Genomic DNA, 9,454 nt, shown 5'->3' with positions numbered 1-9,454 from the left:
TGCCTGTGCTCCACCCCCACATACCCAAATCTTTAACAACGTCAAGTTCTTTTTTTCATTATTATTTAAGAAAAAGAAAAAAGCATATGCAGTCAGCCTGTTCCTGCCCATTTTTAGCTTTTTTTTTCCCCTCTGCATATTCCCCGGTTCTCTTCCCACACATACCCACACCACAGACAAGCTATCCTGAAAAAAATTGAGAGAGATCTAAAAAAACAACAGTAATCCAGGGCGTCATCAGCTTCCAGGAATGCAAACTGGCTTAAGAAACCACAACTTCTTTTTGTTGTTGTTATTTTTTGTAGGGGTGGGGTTTTTTTAGTCATTTACAATCTTCTGTTATAAAAACCGCATGAACTCACCCCTCCTTCACCCTCCTTAGTCCTCTCTCCTCTCCCCAGCTATATTCAGAAAACATTTCTCGCCAGCCTTGTTTAGCTCACATTTCAGGGCAGAGCAAATGTTTGTGCATGGAGGGGGTGGGGGGGGCAGGGATGATGAGTCAATTAGGCACCCAATAAAAATCTGATTTTAAAAATTCCCTTTCCGACTACAAGTGTGATGCAAGCTGCGGCGGCCACAAAACCAGCGCTGCCAGCTCGGTCCAGCCTGCCCAGTGCCTCCCTTGCAGCCAGAGACTGGTTTCCCACAGTGAACCCGCTCTCCTCCTGCACTGAATGTCCTGTATGATGAGGCAGCTGCCACTTAATGTGAAAGACACCATCACAGCCTAATAAATCACACTGCCAGAAGGACTTTTGCACTGTCACCACTGCTCTTTTAACTACACGGCCTCCCCTCTCCGTCTGCTCCCGTTCATCACCGTGCCCTGCAGACCTCACATATTATAGGTGATTAACTCATCCCCGGAAAAGGCAGCCGAGCGAAGCTCTTTGAATCTGCAGGTCTTGCAGTCACCTCTTCTGTTGTGCCCATCACTCCAGCCCCAACTTTCTGACTCTGCAAAGGAAAGCCCTAGGGATGCACCATTTGTCATACAGATGCCATTTATCATGCAGACAGCACCTACTGCTGCCTTTTTCCAGGCGTGCACTAAATTGGAGGGGGTGGATGCAGGAGATGGTGCCTATTCATTCTCCTTGCAGATGGTCAAGCCACAAAGCACCCAAGCAAAGCCGCGTGCTTCCTTCCAACCGCCTTGCCTTGGCCGAGACCCAAACCACCCACCGGTGGAGTCATGTTGGACTTGCACGCTCTCTTAGCACGTAACCTTCTCTCATCGTGCAACTGTCCTGGCGACACGTCTAAATGCATTCGTTTCCCATGTCTGCAGTGCAATTTGAGCATTTCAGGTTAGATTTTAATTTCATGGGACTGGTCAGGTTTAGATGAGAAAATGGAACAACACAGCCAGGGCTTGGGCATGTTAGAACAGCGATTATTTCAAGCAGAACATGACGTTGCAAAATCCATACTCTAAGAACCAATTCCATATTAAGAAGAGCTGAATTTTTAAAACGTCACTGTAAAACCAGCCATTTCATAACCAATAACCCTGCGGGGTGCAACCAAGCTGGATGGATATCACAAAGGAGCACAGAGATGCTTCTGGGACTGCACCAGCCCCCTGCGAAGCCTGCTACAAGGCACATCAGCCAGCCACGCTCACCAGCAGCAGCTGATGCCAGCGGCCAGCTGGGCTGGGATGAGGACTGGTCTGGCTGTGCTGATCACAGCCTGGAGTAACCAAAATCACAGCGGAGTGGAAGGCCATGGGATCACGGCGTGCTTGTTTCCATTGACAGCTTCGCATCCCTCCCACAACAGAGCTGGTGGTTTCCTTTCTAGGACAGGCTATTCTGTTGCACTGAGAGGGTCCCTATTTTAATTTTGCTCTGGTTAAATATGACCAGTTTTGTGGCTGGCTGAAGAAACTTAACTCATTATTCAATCAAACTTGCTTGGGTGTTTATTTTTACTTTTTCTCAGTGAGCCCTGGGGACAGCAGGCAGGGTCTGGGCAGGAGAGGGCTCTGAGCAGGCAGCAAGCCATGGCTGATGGGCTGCTCCTCCAGCCAGAGAAGCCACAAACCGCAGAGAGGACGAGGTCCATGGGGTCAGTGCCAATGCCAGCAAAACAGAGCAGGAGGAGCATCAGCGGGGTGAGGGTTTATCAGCCAGCCTAGACTAACACATACGTTTTCCACTGGACAAGTCTACCCTCCTCTCACCAGTGCAGTCCAGCTCATGGGAGTGCTGGCCCAGACTGTGAAACCTGGTTTTCTTAGCTGCTTGCTGGAGATAGCACATCCCGGAGTAACCAAATGCAGGGGAACGATACTGCCCTTGATCTGTCCTTTTCAGCCATGAAAACAAGTTAATGTTGGTGTAATTAGAGACTGACCGGTATTTGCCATTGAGCTTCATAAAAATGTGAGGAAAGATGTATGCATTTTAATTAAGCTCTGGGAGAAAAAAGCGTGTACCTGGCTAGACTGCAGAGAGATGAGCTCATTACTTCATCCACGTCTCAGTCTGCTGCCTATTTTCCTCTGCAACAGAACGATCAGCCTAGGCTGCAGACAGGGACTTTAAAAAGCAAATAATCCTCCTGAAAAAGCCAGGCCAGCACTCTGTAATTCCCATGTCTCTGAACTGGGAGCCTTCACACAGCCACGTTTCTAGTGAGACCGATGGGCAAGCGTTCAAAATCCTTGAAACCCGAGGGGGAGCGCTCCCCAAACCAGGGCGTCAGGAAGGGACCCTGACAGAGCTCACTATGGATTTTTCCAGCAGCCAGATGGCTCCTACAGCTGCCAGACTTTTCCATAGATTGCCCAGGTCTGATTTTCTGCTATGAAACAGCCTGGGCCTGAGCTGCCCTTTTTGCCTCAGGAATGCACAGCTGCGAAAGTGAGGTCTCGGTTCCTCCCGCAGAACGTGGCTCCAGGAGTGCGGATTTGTGCCCAAGCCGTTAAGCCACACTGCCAGCGGGGTCACATCGGTGCTCACACTGCGCACGAGCGAGGGAAGGGCAGGCAGGGGGTGCAGACACCCCGTTGCCTTTGGGTGCATGGGAAAAAAAAACCAAACAAAACATGGGCAAAACCCATCCAGAGATTGAACAACAAAATAAAACAACCAAAACCATTAAGTAGACCTAGAAAGTTTCCAGGGCGTAGAGCAAGAAGCAGCAATCATCATTTGCCTCCTCTCCCCCGAGAGCCAGCTGAGCGACCTTCCGCAATGGGAAACATTCTGCTCTTAAGCACTCAGACAGGTCCCCTGTGGAAGTCACTGTTCCTCTAACAGACTCATTTTTGGTGTCTGTGGGCTTTATAAAGACTAAGTAATCTGTTTGCTATTATTTCTCCTTGCAGCAGGTCGATCTCGTGCTTCAAGGCACTAGGTCCATAGTCCCAAGCATCAGGGAGGACATCCTGTGTACCCCTCGATGGCACTGCCCAGCCAAAGGCACCAAGATCCCTTCCCAGCCAAACACACGTGTTTTATCCCCGTGAAGCCAGCAGAACATATCTACGCCCTTGAAGTTAAGCACCTCTTTAAGCCCTTTGCCAAAGCGAGTTTTGTGGAGTGAGCCGCAGAGGTGGCCGAGGCAGCGCCTTCAGCTTCATCCACCGTGTGGGGCGGGCTGATGGCACGTCTGGTGCCCGGTCCAGGTGGGAGAGAGCTCAGCACAGCGATGGCACTGGACCTTCACAGCACCTTTACGGTTAAGCAAGCGCCTTGCTGAGTTGGGCTCTTGTGTCCCTCTCTGGGCAGTTTTAGATGCCAGCCCTGCCCAAGGTGGGACAGTGGCTGGCAGTGGTACAGTCTAGGGCAAAAAATTATCTTTTGCCAAGAGCCGACAAAACTGGACAAACCTGGTCTGTACCAGTGACATGGTCTTTGCAGGCAGGGAATTGAAACAGCCCCTAGAAGCTGCAAGACCCAAGACGGCAGCTCTGAGAGATGCTGGCACGTCAAAGCTGCGGAGGTTCAGCTTCGCCTAGCACGGACACAGGCTCCCTGCCTCTCCCGTCCTGCTGGGAAGAGCTTGGCTCCAAACCCAGCGGGCTGACCACAAACCCTGTCTGCATGAATATATTTGTTAAAACACTCATTCACACTGTAGCCACGGCGCTGGCTGGAAGAACATATATCAGGCTTTTTGTCAAACACAACCCATTCCAGCTGTCTGGGAGGACAGCAAAATCTGCCATCGTGCTGCTTTGAAGGGTTTACAGTTCACTGCAGCACTTTCTATCGGCAGTTGTTTCCATAATCCAGTCCAAGAGGGCCTGTGAACAGGAAGGCATTAGGCACTCATGCAAAGACCATTAAAGTCAAGGGGAATCTTTCCATTGACTTGAGAGCGTTTGGCTCTCTGAATATCAGGGTCTGTTGTGCGGGATTTAGAGCAGGAAATGGGAGCAGGACTTTGCGGGTTTTCTCAGCATTCGTTAAGGAGTTTAGCACTAAAACTCTCTGTGCCCGTTTCCCTGCATGTAAGTTGAGAAGCGACTGCTCAGCCGAGATATGATGCCCTAACTGACCATCCCTCTGCCCCACCTAGGCACCTCCTCCATCACTCCTGGGGCAGGCAGACCTAACACCACAACAAGCTGGACCAGCCCATTCCTGTGGGCAACAAGATTTCTTTACGGGTCCTGACATGCCAGTCCCTGATGCATAACCCATGCATGATGTGTCACTCCAAGAGGCAAAAATACCACAAACCAGAAGCTTCAAACTTGCTAAAGTTCAAATTCACATCAGGGATGAACCTCCCACTGGGATCTAGGCAGCATTTCACTGATTTCACTTCTGCCTGTTCAGTTACAACCAGTGGTTTTGCACAGGCATGTATTTGTATTTTGATGGAGATGACAAAAGATGTGAGCTACCTCCGTTTTCAAACAGAGAAGCAGAGATCTGATCTGCATTGCTGGGGACTTAACCTCTGGAAGCTGATGCTTTCCATGGAGTGTCTTCCCAGGTACCCAAAACTGCCAGTACACGAACCACAGCGCACTCTGGGAAACTTCAGGCTCTTTTAAAATACAACTAAGATCCAAATTTCCTGCTAATGGGAGCAGTGATGCTTCTCTGGGCTTGCAGTAAGGCAGCCTGTCAGGTGAGTTTAGTGAAGTGCTGTGCCACGTGCAGGGGTCTGCAGGTCAGGGATGGAAGGTGTTGGTGCTTGGGAGATGCTGGTACATTTTCTGCCCCAGCTGCGTTCGGCACTATCACTTACCTCCTCTGGTGGGAAAAGCAGGGAGGACGTTTCTCCACTCCACATGCCATGGGAGAGGTCACACAAAAACATCAGCTAGAGCGAAATGAGGAGGCTCTGATTTGGCACTGGGGCGAAGGCAGCGAGCCTGGCCGACGCAGTGCTCCCACCCCCCAGGGCTGCTCAGGCCAGCCAGGGTGCCGTGCTGATGGCCATCCGCTGCCGGGGGCTTCGCAGGCGGCAGCATCTAGAGGTTAGAGATGTCCTTCCCACTCCTCGCGGGCAGCATGCGCCTGGGAGAGGAGCAAGGCTGCAAAGAACAAGTTATTCAAAACACGGGCTTAGGGAAAAGCTCTGCATCCTGGCAGATGCTCAACACTTGGGCTGGATTTAGAGCAACAGAGGTAACCAAGCCTGCTTCAGCCTTCGGTGGGAAATACAGAGAGCAGGCTGTGCTTAGCCACAAGAAACTTGATCCCAGAAAGAGGAGAAAGGAGGGTGGAGAAGGAAAAGCACCTTAATGCCAGGGTGACCCAAACCAACCCTGCACAGCCGAGCTCTGTCAACAGACTCATGGATCCGGATAGGACAGAAACAGATCCTAAAGCTTTATAAAGAACAGATTGCTTTCGGTGGCTGCAGCCTCACGTAGACAGCGCCGTGGTCAATGGGACGGGCTTTGAGCAGCGAGTGTCACTTTTCCAAGACAACTCAACAGGCTCAGGAGCCTTGTGCTGATCCAAAGCCCACCTCTGCAGAGCGGTGGTCTGCAGGTCCCCTGTGCAGGAGCATCCACCCCTGCGCCCGGTTGCCTCCGTTAGCCTGGAGGGAGCTGTGGCCACCCCACCAGGGGAAGTCAAGGGTGGCTTTTACTTTCCAGAAGGATGTGGTTTTAGGAAATGAACTTTGCTACCACCTGCTGCAAGTTCACCGGTTTAGTGGGACAAATTGCCAAACTCGACAGGAGCTAGGGTCTCATTAGCGTGGCTGAGGCTTTGGCAGAGGGGACGCTTCTCAGCTTCCATTTATAGCCCGCTCGGAGAGATGCCGTGGCAGGAGTTCAAGGCAGGGCGGTGTGCACCGTTGCATTATGAAGTCTAGACAGCGCTGGAGCCCTGCAAGCCTGAAGAATGCTTTTTCCCTGCCCTTGCATACTATTGAAAACCCAGCAGCATGCCTCAGCCGGCAGTGATGCGGGGAAATATTTAATTCCCTTGTTCAAACAGACCTTTTTGCACCATTGTCTCCCACAAAACCCTCCACCTCCAAAGCTCTGCCTGGAAGATGGGAGGTTGCCAGCGCTGCTGCACGCACACCAGCACAAACTCTCATTTACCGAATGCTGCCAGGCTCCCCAGAGGAAGGAAGTAGGGTACAAAAGTTTTAAAAACCACCTAAACCCCATGGTTTTATTCCTGCCTGGAATGAAAACACCTTTGGAGCAATTCTTGAAATACCTGCTTTTAACTAGTTTTATTCCTCCTTTTTCCTCACTCTGAGCTGAGTGGAGAAACCCACCTGCCTGAGACTTCGCTGCCTCCACAGACCTCCGAGCAGTGCTCCCTCCTCCATTAAAAGATGCTGAGCTGAAAAGTGTCCAAGCAGCTGCGCTCATTGATATCTGCAGCCAGCCTCAAAGAGAGCAGGAGATGGTTCAAACCTAAACCAAAAATTAAAAGAGAAGCTGTTTTAATTTATTGCTAGACTCCTGTTGCACCTTAACTGCTAAGTGCACTTTTCATGAGCTGAGGGGCAACTTGTGTCTAGATACCATTTCAGCAGCTCCTGAAGCTCAACCTGAGGGCAAGGCTGGGGGAAACGTTGCAGCACTTTCCTATCCATCACCAGAAACAGGGATGACATCTGGGCAATGCCCCCCTACCTTTAACTGTTCATACTGCACCAAGGTCCAATGCAAGGACTCAGTCGTTCAGCAGCCATCCAAAGGAAAAACAAAATAGGATCAAATGATGATGCTTTAGAATTTGCCAGGCTGCCTCTGACTGCACACTGAGCACGTACACTCTTTCCTTAAGTGGATTGATAAGCTCTCTGCATCAGTATTAACACATGCCAGATGCTGGGGAATCATCTCCCACTTATGGCAATTAGGAGGATGTCCCAGAATCCAATAAAGCAACTGAGAAGATGAGCATCTGGTGGTGGCTGTCAGGCCCCGACACAGCAAGATAAATCTATGTAATAAAGAGGTGTGATTTTTTGTGAGGGTTTTTTGGGGGTTGTTTTTTTTTTTTTTTTTGCTTGAGTCATATGCCATTTAGCACTGGATATGTGCAATTCCTCCTCCCTTTCTCCTCCTGGGGTTCTCCTCAGGAGGAGATGAGCAGAGCATCCTTCCTCCAGCAGGGATGCCGAGCTGCTTCCCCTACCCTGCCCTTTCTCTGCTGAAATCCAGCTACCACACACTGATCCCCCAGCCTCATCGGCATCACCCAGCCACAGTTCTTCAGAGGGAGCTGTGCAAAGTGACCCCGCAGAGCCAGCAAACAGCACCTCCAGGCACAGAAACCACCCGGTGAGACCATCTCCCTCTCCCTGACCTTGTCCACTCCACGCTTCCAGCCAAGGGCAAAACTCCACAGCTCAAACTAAGAGAATCTGTTTTCAGATTTGCTAAAAGACATACAAAGTGGTGAAGCAGGGAAGGTTACTTCTTACATAAAGCAGCCAAAAAATAATCCTCATGCACAGGGAACACTGGATTGTGCAACAGCAATCCCGTCTAGCACAAACACAGGGCAAACACGTGGCTGAGCAGCATTTTAAAAACACTTAATGGATGATTCCTCGAAGCAATAGCCAGCAAATTTTATTCGCGTGAAAGGCAGTCAAGCTGAGCTATATTTAATAGAGGAAAGAAGATAAAAGTAATCTCCAAAGGTCTGATAATGCAGACGCTGTGCTTAGATATACTTCAGTACATCTTTATGCAGTAAATGCCAGCATAGCTGCAAGGATGTTTTTCTCGGTTTGGACAGCAATTCAGGGACTCATTGGTTTTAAGATCAGAAGCAGCCACTAAAATATCTCATATGAGCTGCTCTCCAGTGCAAGCTGAAATGTTTCATCCAATAACTGAACAGGGTCAGAGGTTTGGCAATTTAGAGCTATTTGCAATGAGTGACACACCAGCCTTCGCCCACAGGCAAGGGCCAGCCTAGCTCCAGGGCCCTTCTCCCACGAAAGCTGCTCTTCAATCCATTCCCTGCCCTCACAAACGAATTTTAGTCCCAATTTCCTTCCCAGGGCTTTCTCAAACAACATGCAGAAAACCAGCCGAGGAAGAGAATAGCATGAAGAAAAGTCCTTAAGCAAACACTGGGGACCATCAGCATCAGCAACTGCTGCCCGTCTGGGGCCGCGTGCTCACCTCTGGAATCCCAGCAGTCACCGTGAGCATCCTTCCAGGCTCCCAGCCTTCCCACCCTGCTGAAACACATCCTACCAGGAGGACTTCCAGGAGACCTCCAGACTCAGAAGTCCGTGGAGAATCTGCTCTTTCTGTTCATTCCATTTGCCTTTGGGCTTTTCCTAAAGCAGAGTTTTTTCTCCACGTAATTTCCTACAAACATCTGAAAAGAAACATGACCAGCACCTGCTGTAACAGCAGCAACATTTGAAAAGCATTGAGCAGACCCAGTGTCACATAATACACTTACAGGGACTCTTACAACGTTAACACTGGAAAAATTTTAAAAGTCAATTTTTATGTAATATTTGTGCTCATGGTTTACTTTTGGTAAGATTAAAATGCTTGGCATCAGTTCCAGGTTTTCAGGACTGTGGATTCAGTGTGCAGAGGGTACCTGGGAGAGAGGGGGGCGTTTTTTCCTAGAGAATAATAATGTTTGTTTGAAACATCTTAAGGGTTATGAAATCATCGTTTTGGATCCTGGCTCATGTGCAAGCCAAAGTATAAAAAAAAATTACATTTGGAGTCAAACTCACCTGATTCCTTTCAAGAAGCTGCTGCTTTTCTTCTTAAACGTTTGTTTAACTTTGATCGTTTCTGTGTTTGAGATCTGCCTGTCCCTTCGTGTGGCCGGCGCCTGGGCTAACGAGTTCCCTTTCTGTCGCTGGGATCTTTGACAGCACAGCATTACAGCTCTATCAACTACATGAAATACACTTTGAATGTCCCCATTAGGGGACATTAAAAATGGGCTTTAACGTATGAATTTAACGACTCATGATAAAATCTAGTTCCTATGCAATATTTGACCATTGTGTAAATATT

At 49.4% G+C, this 9,454-nt stretch overlaps 1 long non-coding RNA gene across 1 annotated transcript; it reads right to left on the bottom strand.

Moving 5' to 3' along the window:
• Positions 1 to 5,233: 5,233 nt before the first annotated feature.
• On the bottom strand, positions 5,234 to 8,829 carry LOC121085729. The gene is made up of 3 exons (XR_005827255.1): positions 8,588 to 8,829; positions 6,715 to 6,856; positions 5,234 to 5,506 (listed from the first exon to the last, which is right to left on the bottom strand). It is a non-coding gene; the product is annotated as an uncharacterized LOC121085729 (long non-coding RNA).
• Between the last annotated feature and the right edge of the window lie 625 nt (positions 8,830 to 9,454).

This window comes from Falco naumanni, chromosome 1 (assembly GCF_017639655.2).
Source record: "Falco naumanni isolate bFalNau1 chromosome 1, bFalNau1.pat, whole genome shotgun sequence".
Taxonomy (NCBI): domain Eukaryota; kingdom Metazoa; phylum Chordata; class Aves; order Falconiformes; family Falconidae; genus Falco; species Falco naumanni.
This window is presented reverse-complemented; position numbering and strand designations above follow the sequence as displayed.